A 17895-nucleotide genomic window follows, 5' to 3' on the forward strand; every position below is an offset into this window, starting at 1 on the left:
TAACATTTTGTTCTGTGGATTAAAATACACTCTTTTTAAAGAACTAACTAGCGTAAAGAACTAACTAGTCCATTTTTTATTGGACTAGAGTCATGAGGTACTCGATTACTCATAACCCTTACTTGCTATCACATTCTCATTATTAACTCAAGAATGACACTATTATTTATTTATTGTCTTCTTTACTGTATACTTTTTAACTTATGTAGTGGACAATGTTAAATTCACCACCCACTAGTTATTAAATGTAACTAGTACTACTATCCATCTATCTACACCCTAACCACATGATTCACAGCCTCATTGATCTGTTTTTAAGGTTCCATATTCACACGTTGCTAATAATATACGAGGTAGCACTGGTCTAAGATTTACCCTACTTTAATACATGTGTTGATTCACTCATGTTTTTCTCTTAGGTAATTACTCAAAGAATAATTTGATCATCTGCTCATTTTTTTTTAAAAGAAAAGAGTAAAACCCAACAGCACACCAGAATTGAAATAACATTTCATGCAATTGCTGATACCCACTTTGTCCAAAGTAGGGTAAGTCTAGATTTCTTCCCCTTCATCTAAAATGGTTTCATCATTACATTTGTTTTAATGATACCTGTTCCTCTGCCTTCTTTTAAATAACTGGCCAATATATGAAATCATTTGTTCTTTAACTTTTAACAATGCATTCAAAGTGAATGCAAGCTAAAACACTGTGCAAGAACATTGACTAACACTAGGATCTGTCCCTATGTCATTGTGCACAGATATAACCTGTCACATTCTTTATTTTTTTTAAAATGATATCACATTCTCAATATCAGTCCCTGCTTGGCTTTCTTTCAATTAAGCACTCACGTAAGCAATTATTGGTAATGTAAAGGATTTGTTCCTTTTCTAAACAGAACCAACAATCAACTAGCTACCACCAATCTAAAACAACGTGGACTCTCATGGAATCGGCTACATATTCTTTAAGGAAAAAATGTAAGATAGACTTGATCTATTTAGATTATAAAATTCAGTGTTGGGGGAAATAACAGAATTATGATACATTTCACAGACATGAAGAACTAAAAGCTCAGGAACTGGATCTTAACGTGTCCTCACTTGTGCTGGAAGTCCCTCTCTCCCCAAAGAAATAGCTAGATTTCTGTTTTTCAGTGGACCTCAAAGGTATAGAGTTTAATTAAATCTTTGATTCATACATCTCTGAATACTCATCATTCATCTACAGCAAAATCTTTTTCTTCCTTCATATGCATTCTTTGTTCCTTTATTCACTGACTCACTGATAACAATATAATCCATTCTCATAAATCAAAAGGCCCAAGAACAGCATCCCTGAATATCACTAAGAGCTGGCTCTATGCCCATTTCCCACGGTGCTAGTAAACAAGGATATTTTTTGCAATATGTATGTATGCTCTCTGCGTATATAACTTAATCAGTTTCCTATCAATTTCAATGGTCCATGCTCAGCCCTTTTACACTTAAAGATGATGCAGTAAATAACCATGGGAACTTGACTCTTTCTCCACATCTAGAGAGACAACATTTTTTCCCATGTTCTTGTGTGTTCCTCCCTCAAGAAATTCATAGCTTAAATCTTTATCAGTGGAGAAGTACTTAAATGTATAACAATGCAAAAATAAAACACAACGTGAAGCAACCCTAAAAATGAATGAAATGCCCTGCATCTTTTTGATTGAGTTTTAGTAGTCCTGAATCTGATTAGTAATCATAAATCTCATTTCAGGTCTGTGCTGGGGCTATTTGGCTTTACCTATTACTACACTCATTCATTGCTTTGGAAACTTCAGGCAACACTCAAGCCACCCTCCCAACCCAAGAATATAAACTCTGCTACTTACATCAGTTTCTTCTGTCCTTACCCGCAGTTTGTTGAAGCCAAGATCTTCAACATTAGAGAATGATTCAACCATCTGTGGTGTGTGCACGTAGTGAAAATGCAGACTTTCAAAAGAAAGAAAGAGCCTATAGTTAGATTTTATTTTTAATGGAGGTTAGTCTTGCAGGATTAGATCAAACATAAACACGGGTCATTTCAGAATGTCGTCATTGCCCATGAATTGCGCTCTTATTTATTGCCTTATATAACTTTCCCATTTAAACAATACAACGAACACCAACATGAGAATAAGAACCATTATCTATCATAAATATCTGTCGACATACTCCCTATCCATAAATTTAACAACTCAGTGATTGCTTTTAATTCACCTCACTTGTCCAAAACTGGATCTTTGTTTGAAATCTTTGTTTTATGGCACATTCTCACCAATGAAGCACATATCTTTCTGATTTATGTCTACTGATTCACTTACTCATTCATGTATATAATTAGGCATAAAATAAATCAATTATCTACCCAATTTTTCTGAAGAATGTCTTCATCCAAATGTCTGTGTACACCTGAAACTAATATCACACTGCATGTTAACTAAATGGAATTTAAATCAAAGCTTAAAACATAGCTTAGCGTGCTTTGCCCAAAATGGAAGGAATTTAGAGTTCTATTTCTTTATCTGGACAGCATTTGAGTATAACGGGAGTAATCATTATCTTTGGTTCATAATACATATTCCTCATTGGCTCGGCCTTCTTTTGAATAATTAACCTACAGAGAAATGCACTCCTTCATTCCCTTTTGACAATATGTCAGTATCAATGAAAGCCAAGGCACGGAGCAGGAATATTAAATATCCAGTCTACATGCTCATGGCCTATAGACATAAATGATTACTAAATCATCTTTTGAATTTTTTAAATTAAACTAGTGAGTACCGTTATATTAATTGTAATTCTGGTCACATGATGTATCCTCAGTATGGGTTCACATGTGGCCCTCTCTCAATAAGGCAATATTTAAGTAATGGTTTATTTATGAAAACATTTTTTTTCATCCTTCTTAATTAAAACCATCAAACAAAAAATCAAAGCAGCACATAAACTCTTGTGCACATCTGTCTCTACCGTCCTTATGAACGGCTTTGATTTATCTTTGGAACCTGATGTTTCAAATATACACTAATAATCAGCTTTGTTTTATTATGTAACTTCATAGTCAGTCCACATATGGCCTTCCTTATCTTCATGCATTTACACAGTTCTTTATTCATTCAGGAATTCATTTCCCTAAGTGTTTATCTCTCTCTGTTTCTCTTTCTCTCTCTCTCTCTCTCTTTGGCAATAGTCCACAGATTTCCAGATAGGGATTAACACAATTTTCTATATTTGTTTTTTCTATTTTTATTCACTTTTTTAATTGTTTAAGTTTTTATTTAAATTCCAGTACAGTTAACATACAGTAACATACAGTGTAATATTCGTTTCAGGTGTACAATATAGTGATTCAGCACTTTCATACATCACCCAGTACTCATCATAACAAGTGCCCTCCTTAATGCCCATCATCTATGTCTCCAATCTGCCCCCGCCACCCCTCTGGTAACTATCAGTTGGCTCTCTATATTGAACTATTGGTTTGCCAGGCTCACTCTTTATTTTCTCCCACGCTCATATCTGTTTCTTAAATTCCACATATGAGCAAAATCATATGGCATTCAATGTCCTTGCAAATGGCAAGATTTCATTCTTTTTGATGGCTGAGTAATATTCCAATGTGTGTGTGTGTGTGTGTGTGTGTGTGTGTATCACATCTTTTTTTATTTTTTAAATTTTTTTAATGTTTATTAATTTTTGAGAGAGAGACAGCATGAGCAGGGGAGGGTCAGACAGAAAGGGAGACAGAATCCCAAGACAGGCTTCAGGTACTGAGCTGTCAGCACAGAGCCCGATGCGGGGCTCAAACCCACGAACCATGAGATCATGACCTGAGCCAAAGTGAGACGCTAAAACGACTGAGCCACCCAGGTGCCCCATATATCACATCTTCTTTACCCATTCATCAGTCGATGGACACTTGGGCTGCTTCCCTAATTTGCCTATCATAGATAATGTTGCTATCAACAGTGGGGTGCCTATACCCCTTCAAATCTTTATTTTTGTATCCTTTGGGTAAATACCTAGTAATACAATTGCTGGGTCATAGTATTTCTATTTTTAACTTTTTGAGGAACCACCATACTGTTCCCCAGGGCAGCTGCACCAGTGTGCGTTCCCACCAGCAGTGCAGGAGGGGTCCCCTCTCCCCACATCCTATACTCTTCTGGATTCAGAATCAGCCCCCACCCCAGGCCTCATCACTGTCCTCAGCTTTGCACTCTTTTCCTTCAGTCCTTTCTCGTTTAGTTTATTGATTCGCTCACTGTTCCAATAACATAATCAATACATAGTAATCACTAAAGCTCAAAAATAAGATCCTTAAATATCACAAAGATTTATTTATAAGCTCATTTCCCATAGAGCTAATACATCCCATCTCGTTTTGCAGCGGTCTTCAGTGTAGCTCACATGCCCCTCTCACTGACTCTTTTGAAGGTATGAATGTTAAAGCCCAGAGTACTGTAAGTAACCGTGAAAATGTATGAAACATCTTCCACCTTTGTTAAAGGTGTCATCAGTTGTGCAGAATTGAATTAATCATCATTATCTCTGGTTCCTAATCTATTCCTGTCATTGGTAATGTGCAGCATCCTTTAATTTTATACTTCTACATAGCTTTTTATTACCTGAAGTACTTCAGTGAACAGCCACAAACAAGTTCCCCTAACCAAGTACAAAATTGTGACTATTACTCACCTCAGTATTTAATGCTCCTTACCCAAAGAGCCCAAATCTTCAGCATTAGATAGGATTAAATCAACTATGGTGTCTTAATTCCTAGGTAAAAATCAGGCTTTAAAAATAATGGGAAAAAAACCATAAATTTAGGCATGTTTGAAAGATACTAATTGTAGAATTCCAGATTAAACATAAAACGTGTGTCTTTTTATTGACTCAAGAATATCACTACTCTTTATTTACTTAATTCATTTTAAGTTTTTCAAGATTTTATTTTTAAGTACTCTCTCTACCCAGCTGGGGCTCGAACTCACAGCCCCAAGTCTATGTTCTATCGAATGAGCCAGCCAGGCACCCATAATTTTAATTTTAAACAATAAAATGAAAATCACCAAATCCATCACTCAATCCACAAGTAATAACTATGACTCTTATAAACATGTGCAGGTACTTTACATAGTTAAAATCTACATTATCCTTCTCAATGGATCTTTCTTAGATGGACTGGATAAATTTAAACCCTTGCTTCATGATATATTTTTAACAATGGACCACGGTTGGCTCTACTTACTATATTCATCCATTCATTCATTCACTCATTCAGTTACTCATGGAATAATTTTACCTGTTGTTCATTATATAAAGAAAAGGCAAAGATGGTAGCTTCAATTATGGTGAGCACGGCAGAACATTTAGAGATGTCACCGTGTCATACACCTGAGCCTGATGTAACACTGTGTGCTAACTGCATTTTGATTTTTTTTTAAAAAATGGATTAAAATGAGCATCTGTCTGTATATCATACAAAATGGGAAAAGCCTAGGTTTTTAAAAATATGGCTATCGTAGCATAAAACAGGATAAGCATTATCTTTATTCCATAATAAGGGTCCTCACTGGTGTATGATTTTTGCCTTTTAAATAACATATGAACCTGTTCTATATAATAATAATGTTATAATAACATATAACATGTCACTACTGTAACCCACTGGACAATGCCGTGAATAATACTAATAGGTGATACACTCGCAGGAAACCATGGGGTCTATTCTCATCACTGGCCCATAGTCATTTTCTTTTTCAATTAGATCTTTATTTACTGATGCAAATACATTTCCCTTTTCTTAATAAAACAATCAGCAACCTGCCATCGATTGATAATAACAACATTCAATCTTGGGCATATCTATCTTCCTATCTGCTCCCTGCCGAACAGAGTAAACTCTTGATCTACTCACTCTCCTAGATGTCACTACTGCAGGAATGTTTCAAAACAGACTCTCAAAATTTAACAATGTGTGGCTTTCCTTGCCTTCATCCACTCCTTCATTTCCTTCCTTAATCAGGCCTGACTTCATGTGTAGTTAAAAACATCCCGCATCCGAGGAACACAAAACCCAAAAACAGGATCCTGAATATTCCCCTCTTGCTTCACGAACACCTTCACCATAGAGGGAATGACTACATTTCTTCTCGTAATGACCTTCGAGCTACAGAGCTTAATCAAAATCTTTAATTTAGACACCCCAGGGTACTCATCATTGATCCGAATGTGGCATTTTTTTGTCCTCTTCATTGATATCTTCCTTTCTGGATCATGTTTACATGTATAAATTATAATACGGTCAATAGCCATGAATCACAAACGCCAAGAATAAGATGAATGAGTTTTACCCAGATAGGTCTATTTGCACTCGTACCATAAAGCTAACACGCTTGATGATTTTTTTCAGTGCACCTCTGAGCTGTACAAAGGGAATGACTGACAGCTGTGTTTCGTATCAACGTCATACTGATACGATGTTTTTGCTCATCTCTTTACATTAAGTGTACGCATCAGAGAGCGGGCAAAATGAACAACTATGAACCATCATCTACCCTCACAGCTAGAATGACATCATTTTCTCCCACCATCCTACATCCTCCTCTCACAACAAGTTAATAACCTTGAGCTTTACCAAGGAAGGGATACACTTCTAAATGTACTTTGGTGCCAAACTAAAATGATATATACTATTATGTGTCTGTGCCTGAAAAAGTAATCATAAACCTTGGTTCATAACATATTCTTATCCTTGGTCAGTGCTTGGTGTTCTTTAATTCTATATATATATAAATGTCTTATAGTTTATATGTTATATGCATACATATAAGTAAATAATATACATTTATGTATATATAACCAATTTTATGTTTATATATCTTATTATATATTTTAGATATTATACATATGTATATTTTTATATATTTAATATATCTATACATATAACTAATTTTTTAAATTAAATCCTTGTAAACTCATGAGCAAACTCGCCAGAGACCAGTGACTATAACATTTATATTCGTCTCTGTGCTCTTTACCCACAGAGGTAACAGCTAAGATCTTCACCGTTAGAGAAGGATTCAGTCAGCTGCGGTGCGTTCATGCTGTAAATTAAAAGTCAATTTGAAACAGTCTCTGTTAGATGTTTTTAAGTGGACGTGAGTTTCACACTGCCAAATTAATAATAAAGCTGGATCACATCACATTCGCATTACTGGCGCAAAGAGTGAAGTCTCTTTTATTTATCAGCTTATTTTATTTTTATTTATTTTTATTTTTTAGTAATGTGGTAAATATCATTCAACCTAAGACTCAATTCAAGAATAAGGCAGGGGGGCGCCTGGGTGGCTCAGTCAGATTAGCGTCTGACTTCAGCTCAGGTCACGACCTCATGGTTTGAGCCCCGCATTGGGCTCTGAGCTCTGTGCTGACAGCTTAGAGCCTGGAGCCTTCTTCAGATTCTGTGTGTGTGTCTCTCTCTGTCCCTCCCCTATTGGTGCTCTGTCTGTCTCTCAAAAATAAATAAAATAAAATAATAAATAAACTAAAAAAAAAATAATAAGGCAGGGAGCCTGGATGGCTCAGTCAGTTAAGCATCTGACTCTTGATTTCGGCTCACTCCATGATCTCACAGTCATGGAGTGAGCCCCACATCAGGGCTGAGTATGGAGCCTGCTTGGGATTCTACCTCCCTCCCCCTCTCTCTCCCTCTGCAACTCTCTACCAACAAAATAAATAAATATTACAAAAAAAAAAAAAAAGAAAAAAGAAAGAAAACTGAGGTGCCTGGGTGGCTCAGTCAGTTAAGAGTCTGACTCTTGTTCTCACTCAGGTCATGATCTCACAGTTCATGAGTTCAGGCCCTGCATGGGGCTCTGCTCTCACAGCACTGAGCTTGCCTCGATTCTAACTCTCCCTGCCACTCCCCAACTTGTGTGCACACATTCACATGCACTCTCTAAATAAGTAAATAAATAAATAAACTTTAAAAAATGAAAAAATTAAGATTAAAAAAACTTTCTTATTAAAAAAAAGAGTAAGGCTTATGACTATTACAGGGCAGAGAAAGAGGCAGAGAGAGAGACAGAGAGAGAGAGAGAGAGAGAGAGAGAGAGAGAATCCCAAGCAGGCTCTGCCCTGTCAGCACAGAGCCTGACACAGGGCTCGATCTCACAAACTGTGAGCACATGACCCCAACCGAAATCAAGAGTTGGGCGCTTCACAGACTGAGCCTCCTAGGTGACCCTTCCTTCTTCTTAACGGAACCAACCAGCATCAACCTCCCAGCAACTCACAGCGTTCACATGCCCGTGGGGACATGCCCTACGCTTCCGGGCCTCCTGTGTGCTCTGAGGGGGCCAGCTGCACTCACCTATGTGTGACATTGAAACTTGGTGTTAAACAAGTCTGTTACCAACAATACTTCTTTCGCATGCAGTCTTCTTTGTCTTTGTTCACTTACACATTTATTTACAGACGTATTCACTAATTCACTTATACCAACACAACGCACTCCCAAAAATTCGCTCAGACCCAAGAACCGAATTCCCAATGGGCTCGAACCTCTGCCCCGGACTCTATTCCCCTTAGAGAGAATGATAGGTCTCTTTCCTTTCTTTCTTCCTCTTTTTTTTTTTTTTTTTAATTTTAATTCTTCTGTAGCTAACACACAGCGTTATATGGACCTCAGAGTTTAGGGTTTAATCAAAATCCTTGATTCATATACCCCAGAACTACTCATCATTGATCCAAGCTTAACATTCTTTTTCTTCATTTATTTATTTATTTATACATCGTGTATTGATTGTGTATGCATTACTTATTGATTATTTCATTCATGGCCTCACTGACTGAAAAAAAAATTACTTCCTAGGAATCACAAAAACCCACGGACAAGATCTTTGAATATTGCAGAGCGCTGTTTACAAGCTTATTTCCCACAGAGCTACTAAACGAGAAATCTTTTTAATTGGACCTCAGTGCTGCACATATGGATTAATCGATAAACTTGCTTCATGCCCATCCCATGCGCGTCACTGCTCTCTGCTTGCTCGTCTTTCATTTCAGTTCTTCATATTTTAAAAATAGTGCCCTGAACCTACCATTTGACTCTATGACTAGAATCCTGACAGTACTTTCTAGCTTCCCAGGTGCTGCCTTCTCAAAGGCTTAACAACCTAGATAGCTATCGGTAGAGCATGTTCTTAAAATGGGGTACAAAAATGAAATGGAACACTACAGCAGCTGTGAAAGTCAATGCCAAACCCTCAGACTTTGTTTTCAATGGATCTCAATTATCCTGAAATGGACAATCTTAACCCAGGGTTCATACATATCCCCAGTCGGGGTCCATGCGTGGTGTGCTTTGGTTTCATTTCTATGTCCACGGGCCATTCCTCCTTTAAAACAATACCATGGACCACATGAATGCCCTCCAAACCAAGAATACAAACTCTGTCACTTACGTGAGTCACTTTGCTTCTCAACCACAAAAGTGGCAGCCAAGATCTTCATCACGTGATAAGGGATAAGTCAGATCAGGTTTACCGAATCTGTGGAGTAACAGGCAGATTTTAGAAAATGGAAGAAGCAGTATGGATTTAGATTTTCTTTAAGACACCTTAGTTCTACTGTGCTAGATTTATCATAAGTCCCTTTTTTATCATATTCCCATTATTAGCCCACAAATGATCCTTTTTTTACTTCCTGACTTTAAATTTTTTAATGTTTATTTATTTCTTTACACACACACACACACACACACACACACACACACACACACAGTGTGAGCAGAGGAGAGGCAAAGACAGAGGGAAACACAAGAATCCAAAGCAGGCTCCAGGCTCTGAGCTGTCAGCACAGAGCCTGATGCAGGGCTCAAACCCACGAACCGTGAGATCATAACCTGAGCCAAAGTCAGATGCTTAACTGACTGAGCCACCCAGGTGCCCCTTACTGACTTCTTTTTTTTTTTTTTTTTTTACTGTTTTATTTATTTCTGAGAGAGAGAGAGACAGCATAAGCAGGGGAGGGTCAGAGAGAAAGGGAGACACAGAATCTGAAACAGGCTCCAGGCTCTGAGCTGTCAGCACAGAGCCCGATGCGGGGCTTGAACCCACAAGCCGTGAAATCATGACCTGAGCCAAAATCGGACCCTTAACTGACTGAGCCACCCAGGCGCCCCTTTACTGTCTTCTTTATTATTAATCTATGTAATACAATGACTACTGCTATCGACAACCTAGTGGAAGAATTAAGAACTACATTTGTTCCGTATTCTGTCTATTAAACCCTAACCACTCAGGTCCTAGCCTCGATTGTCTTTTACATGAGTCTTTCTTGATTACAGTTTGGTAAATTAACACCTTCATTGCTTGCCATATTTTCAGCAACGATCCGTGCTTGGCCTTTATCAATTTATTCTGTTTTTTATGTATTTACTCATGGAAAATTTTGTGGTTTTTTTTTTTTTTTCAAAAAAAGAATGCAAAATGGTCTAAAATGCTATGAAAAGTAATTGTCTCTATGTCCTTTACCCAAAGTGGCACAGCCTCAAACAAACTCCTTTTACTTAGAGGTAGAGCAAGGGTAGAGCAAGATTAATAATTATCTTCTTGTAATAACATATTTTCCTCCTTGATACATGTTTCCCCTCTTTTAATTAATCTCTTTCTTCACTCACTTATAATACTATCATCGATACTTTGTGAAACTACCTCCCTGGACATAACCTAAATAGTATTAACATCTTCCAACCAACTCTATACCCACAGAAAAACAATTAAATGTGTTTTTCAAAAATGATGCTAATTGAGAATAATTCATCTAACCCTAACTCCTCTCACTGGCCCATGCTTGGTGTTCTTTAAGTACTTCTGTAATCAGTCATTTCTTATGTCTCCCTTTTCTCCCCTTTTCCTTAATAAAAGTTGTAACAAAATTAACAACCACCAGCCCAGAAGCAATACTTATATCTGCCTACATGTTCCTGATGAAATATGGTTAAAAAAAAAAAAAAGTATTGGACTCTTCACTGATCAGAACTGAGCTCTTCAGAAATGTCTTAATAATCATTTATTTCTCACTGGATACTCTCATAATTGGTAAAGACTTAGCCCTCATTGTCTTTATTCATAGGTACGTTTCTTTATGGACTCATACCCTGAGTCACTAATAAAAAGACCCTTAGCTAAGGTGTACCAAAATCAGAAGCAGGACACTATATCCCTAATTTCTGCCACAATTCTGTCCTGCCAAGGAAAGAAATTAGGTTTGTCTTTAGGGTGGACCTCAGAGTTATAGGGTTTAATCAAAATCCTTGGTTCAGACATCCCAGGATATTCATCATTGGTCTAGGCTTGGGACTTTTTCATCTACTCATTTATACACTTGTTGATTCACCCATTCATTCATTCACTTGTCTAAATAAGTCTAAAAATCACTAAAAATCACTTCTCCATATTCATGAATCATAACAAATCAAGAATAAGAATATAAGACAATTCCTAATGTCTGTCTTTTGTCTAATTTCCCCCAGAACTAATCCCCCAGAATTCTTTCTACAGTGGACCCACTGTTAGGCATACGGATCAGTCATTCTTCATCCAAACCCGCAGTCACCATAACCTTGCGTGGCCCTCATGCTTTAGTCTTTAAAGACTAAATTTTGTTCAAATTTTACATACATAACAAAGAAAATTCAGGAGCATCTCATTTTACTTTACCCGTAAAGTTGCATCTTTCCTTGTGCTTTTCTCTCAACATGTTAGAAACCCAACTCTTTGGGACACCTGGGTGGCTCGGTCGGCTGAGCGTCCAACTCTTGATTTCAGCTCAGGTCACGGTCTCACGGTCAGTCATGAGACGGAGCCCAGAATCGGGCTCTGCGCTGACAGTGCATGGGCTTCTCTATCTCTTCTCTCTCTGCCCCTCCCCCACTCACACACGCATGCCTGCACTCCCTCTCTCAAAATAAATAAGCTTAAAAAAAAAAAACAACCAAATCTTGATCAATGGTGGAATGTGTAAATAAGGGATGGTGGACTATAAAATGAAGAATTACACAAATGAAAAATAAATGAAGTGTCTCCTTTGACCTTTTTTAAAAAAAGGAACTTGCTTAATACCCATCAATGTTAACTAACTAAAATTTAAATTAAAAACTAATAAAACAGAGGCACCTGGGTGGCTCAGTCGGCTAAGCAGCTGACTTCAGCTCAGGTCGCGATCTCATGGTTTGTGGGTTGAGCCCCACATCAGGCTCTATACTGACAGGTCAGAGCCTGGAGCCTGCTTCGGATTCTGTGTCTCCCTCTCTCTCTGCCCATCCCCCACTTACACTCTGTGTCTCTCTCTCAAAAATAAATAAACATTTATAACTTTTAAATAAATAAAATAATCAAACAAACAAAAAGACCTTGCATGTTCAAAGTTAGATTAATCTGAAATTTTGTTTCATGGCACATTTCCCAAGTGCTCATTCTTGAGCCTCTTTTCTGTATTTGTCTATTTGCTTATTTGTTATTTAATTTGATTCATCATGGATTAACTGATGATTTATCTATCTTTTAGAAGAAAATTAACAAGAGTAAATCTACCAGCAGCCCAAAGTGAAATAATATGACATGAATCTGTCTATCAACCTGAAATACATAGGGTGGAGCCTAGCCTTTTTGTTTTTTATAAGGATACTAGCAACTAAGACGGAATTTATCCTAACACTTGCTTAAGGAGTTACATCCATCACAGGTCTATGATTTGCCCCCTTTTAATTAACTGAATGTGCCATACACATATTCATTCATTCCCTTACAATCCCGAGCTTGGAATCTAAAGAAACTGGTCAAAAACTCTGAGTAAAACTAACATCTGTCCACTGGTTCATTACCTACAGAGGCAACCAACCAGATCTTTGTGGTTGTTTCAAGAACTCAGTAAAAAACTGGATTAATCATAATTCCTATCATGCGACATAATCTCAACATTGGTCTTCTTCAATTTTCTTATGTATTTCTCTTCTTCATTTCTTCTTTATTTCTCACATCCTTTTTAAGGATGGACATTAGGGCTTTCTTTTCTTAATGGACTTCAGTATTTCCAAAACATATTAATAATACTTCTTGGTCCATGTTACACACTCATAACTGATCCATAGTTGGCCTCTCCTTTCATCCATGTATACATTTGTTTAATGATTTGCCGACTGACTCACTTACTCAATAATAACATAATCAATACCCACAAGCCTCTAAAGTCTAAGATTAAGACCCTGTGATCTTTCTAATCTCTGATGACAGGCTCATTTCCCACAAAACTGAGATTAGGCATTTCTAGAGGTGGATTCCACTGGTGCCCATCTGGATTAACCCACACCTTTGCTCACAATGCTGCCTTCACCCAGCACTCACCATGCTTCAGTCTCTTCTATCTAGTTATTGACTCAGCTACTTGTTCATGCAGGTCATTTTCTTTAAAAACAAAAACGAAACATTGGCAGTACACTGACAACTCAATACAACAGCATTGATTACTATACACATCTATTCATATGTTCATTAACCATGGGGATTAACCACTGTACATTGTTTTGATGGGTTCTGGTGCTTCAAAAAAATTTTTTTAAATAACGTTCACTTCAAAACATTAATATTCAGTGTGTGCTCTTCCCTATTTTTCTCATTTGTTTATTCACTTTCCATTGATCCATGAATTGGCCAATAATAAATCAATATCCATGGGACAGAAAAACATAAAGGTGGGGCACCTGGGTGGCTTAGTCGGTTAAGCGTCCGACTTTGGCTTAGGTCATGATCTCTCAGTTCGTGGGTTCAGGCCCCGCATCGGGCTCTGTGCTGACTGCCAGCTCAGAGCCTGGAGCCTGTTTCAGTCTGTGACTCCCACTCTCTCTGACCCTCCCCTGCTCGTGCTGTCTCTCTCTCTCTCTCCTAGCAGTAAATAAAATATTAAAAAAAAAAAGAAAAAGAAAAACATAAAGGAAAAGATCCTTGACTATTTCTACCATTGAGGCATAGCAGTGCCGGCCAATAAAACATAATGCAAGTCACCCAATAACTTTTCAGTTTTCTAAAGTCTACAGTTTAGAGGTGCCTGGGTGGCTGAGTCAGTTAAGTGACTGACTCTTGCTCTTGGCTCAGGTCATGACTCATGGTTCATGAGCTGGACCCCCACATCAGGCTTTGCCTACTTGGGATTCTGTCTCTCCCTCTCTCTGCCCTTCCACATCTCTTTCTCTCTCTCTCTCTCTCTCTCTCTCTCTCTCTGTCCCTCTCTCTCAAATAAAACAATAGAATCTACATTTTTAAAAGTAAAAGCAGGTGAAATCAATTGTAATTAGTACTTTAGGTCAACATGTAATCTACAAAGGCACCTGGGTGGCTCAGTCACATTGCGTTTCTGACTTCAGCTCAGGTCATGATCTCAAAGTTTGTGAGTTCACACCCCGCATCAGGCTCTGTGCTGACAGCTCAGAGCCTGGAGCCTGCTTCAGATTTTGTATTTCCCTCGCTCTCTCTGCCCCTCCTCTGCTCATGTTCTGTCTCTCTCCCAAAAATAAATCAACATTAAAAATTTTTTAAAAAACATGGAATCTATATAAATACATTTACTGAAATATTTTACATTTACAATATTTATATTTTTGGACTGGATCTTCTAAATTTAGTATGTATTTTTAAAATAGATCAACATCTCAAGTCGGACTAGCCACAGTCCAGGTGCTTGGTAACCACCTGTGGCTAATGGCCACTCTATTGGACAGCACATGTCCACAGGCTAATTTCCCACAGAAATTATATGCTATATATCTCTCTATAAGGGTCAACAGCAGATGAGCCTATCAACATGTTTGCTACATATCAATCCCACACTCATTACTGGCCTGTTCATACTTCTTTCTTTTAATTCTTTTGGATTTCAAAAATAATGCAATGAACTATTATGAATCCACCATCATTCAGAATAGAAAACTGATAATATCTGTCCATCTCTCCATGGACCATCGTCTCAATCAGTTAACAGCATAGAGCTTTTGTATCAATGGGGAAATGTTTAAATCAACAGTGGTACAATATTTAATATTGGAACATTAAAATACCAATAATACAAGTAAAGGCTTTAGCGTATTCTTAATGAAATTAAGTTGTATTGAATTGTATTCAAAATGGTCTTTGGCTCATAGCACACTTATCACTGGTTCATGCATGGCCTCCTGTGTTATGACCAACATACGAGGTTATCTGTTTCTTTTAAGTAATGCAGTTAACATCCATGAGCAAACCATTCCAACCAAGAACAAGAAATCAGTCACTTACATCAGCCTCCAGGCTCCTTGCCCACAGAGGCAAGCTGTTTACCATTACACATGGCTACTCAGCTCTAGGCATTCCTTCTATAGAACAGAAATCAGGTATTAAAAAAAAAATGAACGATATTAGGTTTAAAATTTTTCAATTAATGTTAGTTGTGAAATACCAGATCATCCATAATCCTTGCCTTGTACCACATTGTCAACATGGGTCCCCAAAACAGCACTCCGTTTTTAATCACTTTGATTGATTTAATCAATTAACGGTGCTCGATTGTTATTTTGGTGAGCACCATAAAACTGATTACCTAAAATAAGAATGATGACCATGACCCAAAATAAAGAAATAAATAAAAACTCCCACTATTTTCAAATTCTATGGGCAAAAAAATTAAAAAACCAGAATGATGACCATTACCAACACCTGTCCTTATTCTTTATTTCCTACACAAGTGACAGCCACACTCAGGTACATTTTCCCAGTAGGGTTCCACACTGCTCTATCTCCTGTTCTCCAGGGAGGTGTGGAATAGTTCCAACACAGTATGTTTACCACATGAAGACGGATAACCTATCTCTAGAAGTTTCTGCAGAAGGAAGAGTCACATCCAAACCAGAAAGTGAAATGATGGTCTGGACTTTGAACTGAAGCACTGACTGCATAGAACCTGAATAATCTCAATTCTGGGATAATGAGATATTATTGTCATAGGCCCTTGTTTGCCATTTCTTGTTTTATTCCTTAATTTGTTCATTCATTCATTTACTTATTTATGAATCCCCTCAAACAACTTTCTAGCCAAAGATTTAAGAACATCAATCGTTACTTACATTTTTTAATGTACCTTATCCATCCAAATAAGATTCAAAATGCTCCTAAATATTGCATGATTAAATGAACTATGGTGTGTCCATTCCATGCAACAGAAAACAACTGTTAAGAAAATCAACACCCTGGATCATGTTCAATGGCGTGTATAGAATTAAAATAATCAGCCTTAGTTTATAAAACACTATCCTCGTTTGTTTACATTTGGCCCTTTTTAATTTTATTTAAGCCTTTAAAAAATCATAAACCAATATTTATGAATCTTACCCAACAAACAGAAAACTACCAATATCTATGTCTCTATGAGCACCGCTTTCACAGAGTTAGCACCTCAAATTTATCCAGGTGGGAGTGTCTCTATAAGCCATAGGGTATGAATTAGTTAGCAAAATGCTATTAAATTAGATAAAATAGCATAGATCTTTTTTTGTTTTAATGTCCTTCAAATCTGCAGGATTATGTAACCATAAATCAAAGTCTTGTCTTCATTAGTCGGTGTTTAATCCTTTTCTATATTATTTAGGCATGCATTCATTTATTTTTAACAAATCAATAAACACATATGAACTCACCACTCAACCCAAGAATAAGAAAAGGCAACAATTATACTTATATAAAGAGATATCTATGTCCTGTACACATATACACATATGAACAATTAATATATATGAATATAATTGTTTCTTTTCATTTGCTCATTTCCTACACAGATAGCAGTGGTTTACATCAAATAAGATTCAGCACGTTGGTTCATGACAATCTCTTCATCGGTCTATGCCTGGCCATCTTTGATTTTATTTGTTCCCATTCGTGTTTAATGATACACGCACACCCATCAGCCAACCACCCAACTTACAACACCTACCATCACTCCTGTTGGCTGATCCATGGCTCACTTCCCACAGAGGTCACAGCCAAGATCTTGATCCACAGAGCGTCAGCAGACCCATTCCAGGGCTTCTGTTCTGTGGGACACAAGGCAGATGTTAAAAAGGATGAAACAACCCAGGAATTTTTGAATGGCCACCAGGTGAGCAGCACAGGACTACATCACAATTCGGTTCATGACACAACATCACCACTGGCCTAAGTATAGTTCTCATTGTACACATTTTCTCATTTAATAATTTTATAATAAACGTGCATGACGGAATCACCAACTAGAATGACGCCCATTAAAAGTATCTGTCTCTATGCTTCTTACTCACAAAGGAACCAGCCCCGATCTTCTTCCTAAGGGACTCAGAGACGCAGAGTTGAAGTAATAACAATCTGTGATTCCAGGTATAATCGCTACATTGTTTCCTACTTGTCCCTTTTACTGTTTTTATTTTTTTTTAAATCCAATAAACACACCAGGTCAGCACTAATGCAGAACAAAAACTGCGATCAGTACTTATATCAGTATTTACACACCAATGCTTCTTATCCACAGAGCCAAGAGCTTTGTTTTGTTTTATGGTTTTAAATGGTCCACAATTATACCTAAGTGGATTAATCTTAATCCATAATTCATAAACATTATCGTTGGTGGTTCATTATCGGCCCTATTTTGTTCTGTCACTTATTTTATTTACTCATCTAATCATATTTAACTATAGAGCAAATACACTTGAATCCACCCTTCAGCTCAAGACCGATGACTGCTTTACTGGATTGTTAATATGCTTCCTACCACTACCCCACACCTTTCAATGTACTGAGCTTTGTCTCTG

The 17895-nt window shown here is 37.3% G+C and overlaps 1 long non-coding RNA gene and 2 pseudogenes across 1 annotated transcript; all 3 read right to left on the minus strand.

Moving 5' to 3' along the window:
* Positions 1-1884: 1884 nt before the first annotated feature.
* Positions 1885-15426, minus strand: LOC120245733. The gene is made up of 3 exons (XR_005531859.1): positions 15359-15426; positions 9494-9580; positions 1885-1973 (listed from the first exon to the last, which is right to left on the minus strand). It is a non-coding gene; the product is annotated as an uncharacterized LOC120245733 (long non-coding RNA).
* On the minus strand, positions 8708-8779 carry LOC120245800 (annotated as a pseudogene).
* Positions 11312-11383, minus strand: LOC120245805 (annotated as a pseudogene).
* Positions 15427-17895: the final 2469 nt, after the last annotated feature.

This window comes from Hyaena hyaena, unplaced genomic scaffold (genome assembly GCF_003009895.1).
Source record: "Hyaena hyaena isolate Hyena2069 unplaced genomic scaffold, ASM300989v1 scaffold_427, whole genome shotgun sequence".
NCBI classification, from domain to species: Eukaryota; Metazoa; Chordata; class Mammalia; order Carnivora; family Hyaenidae; genus Hyaena; species Hyaena hyaena.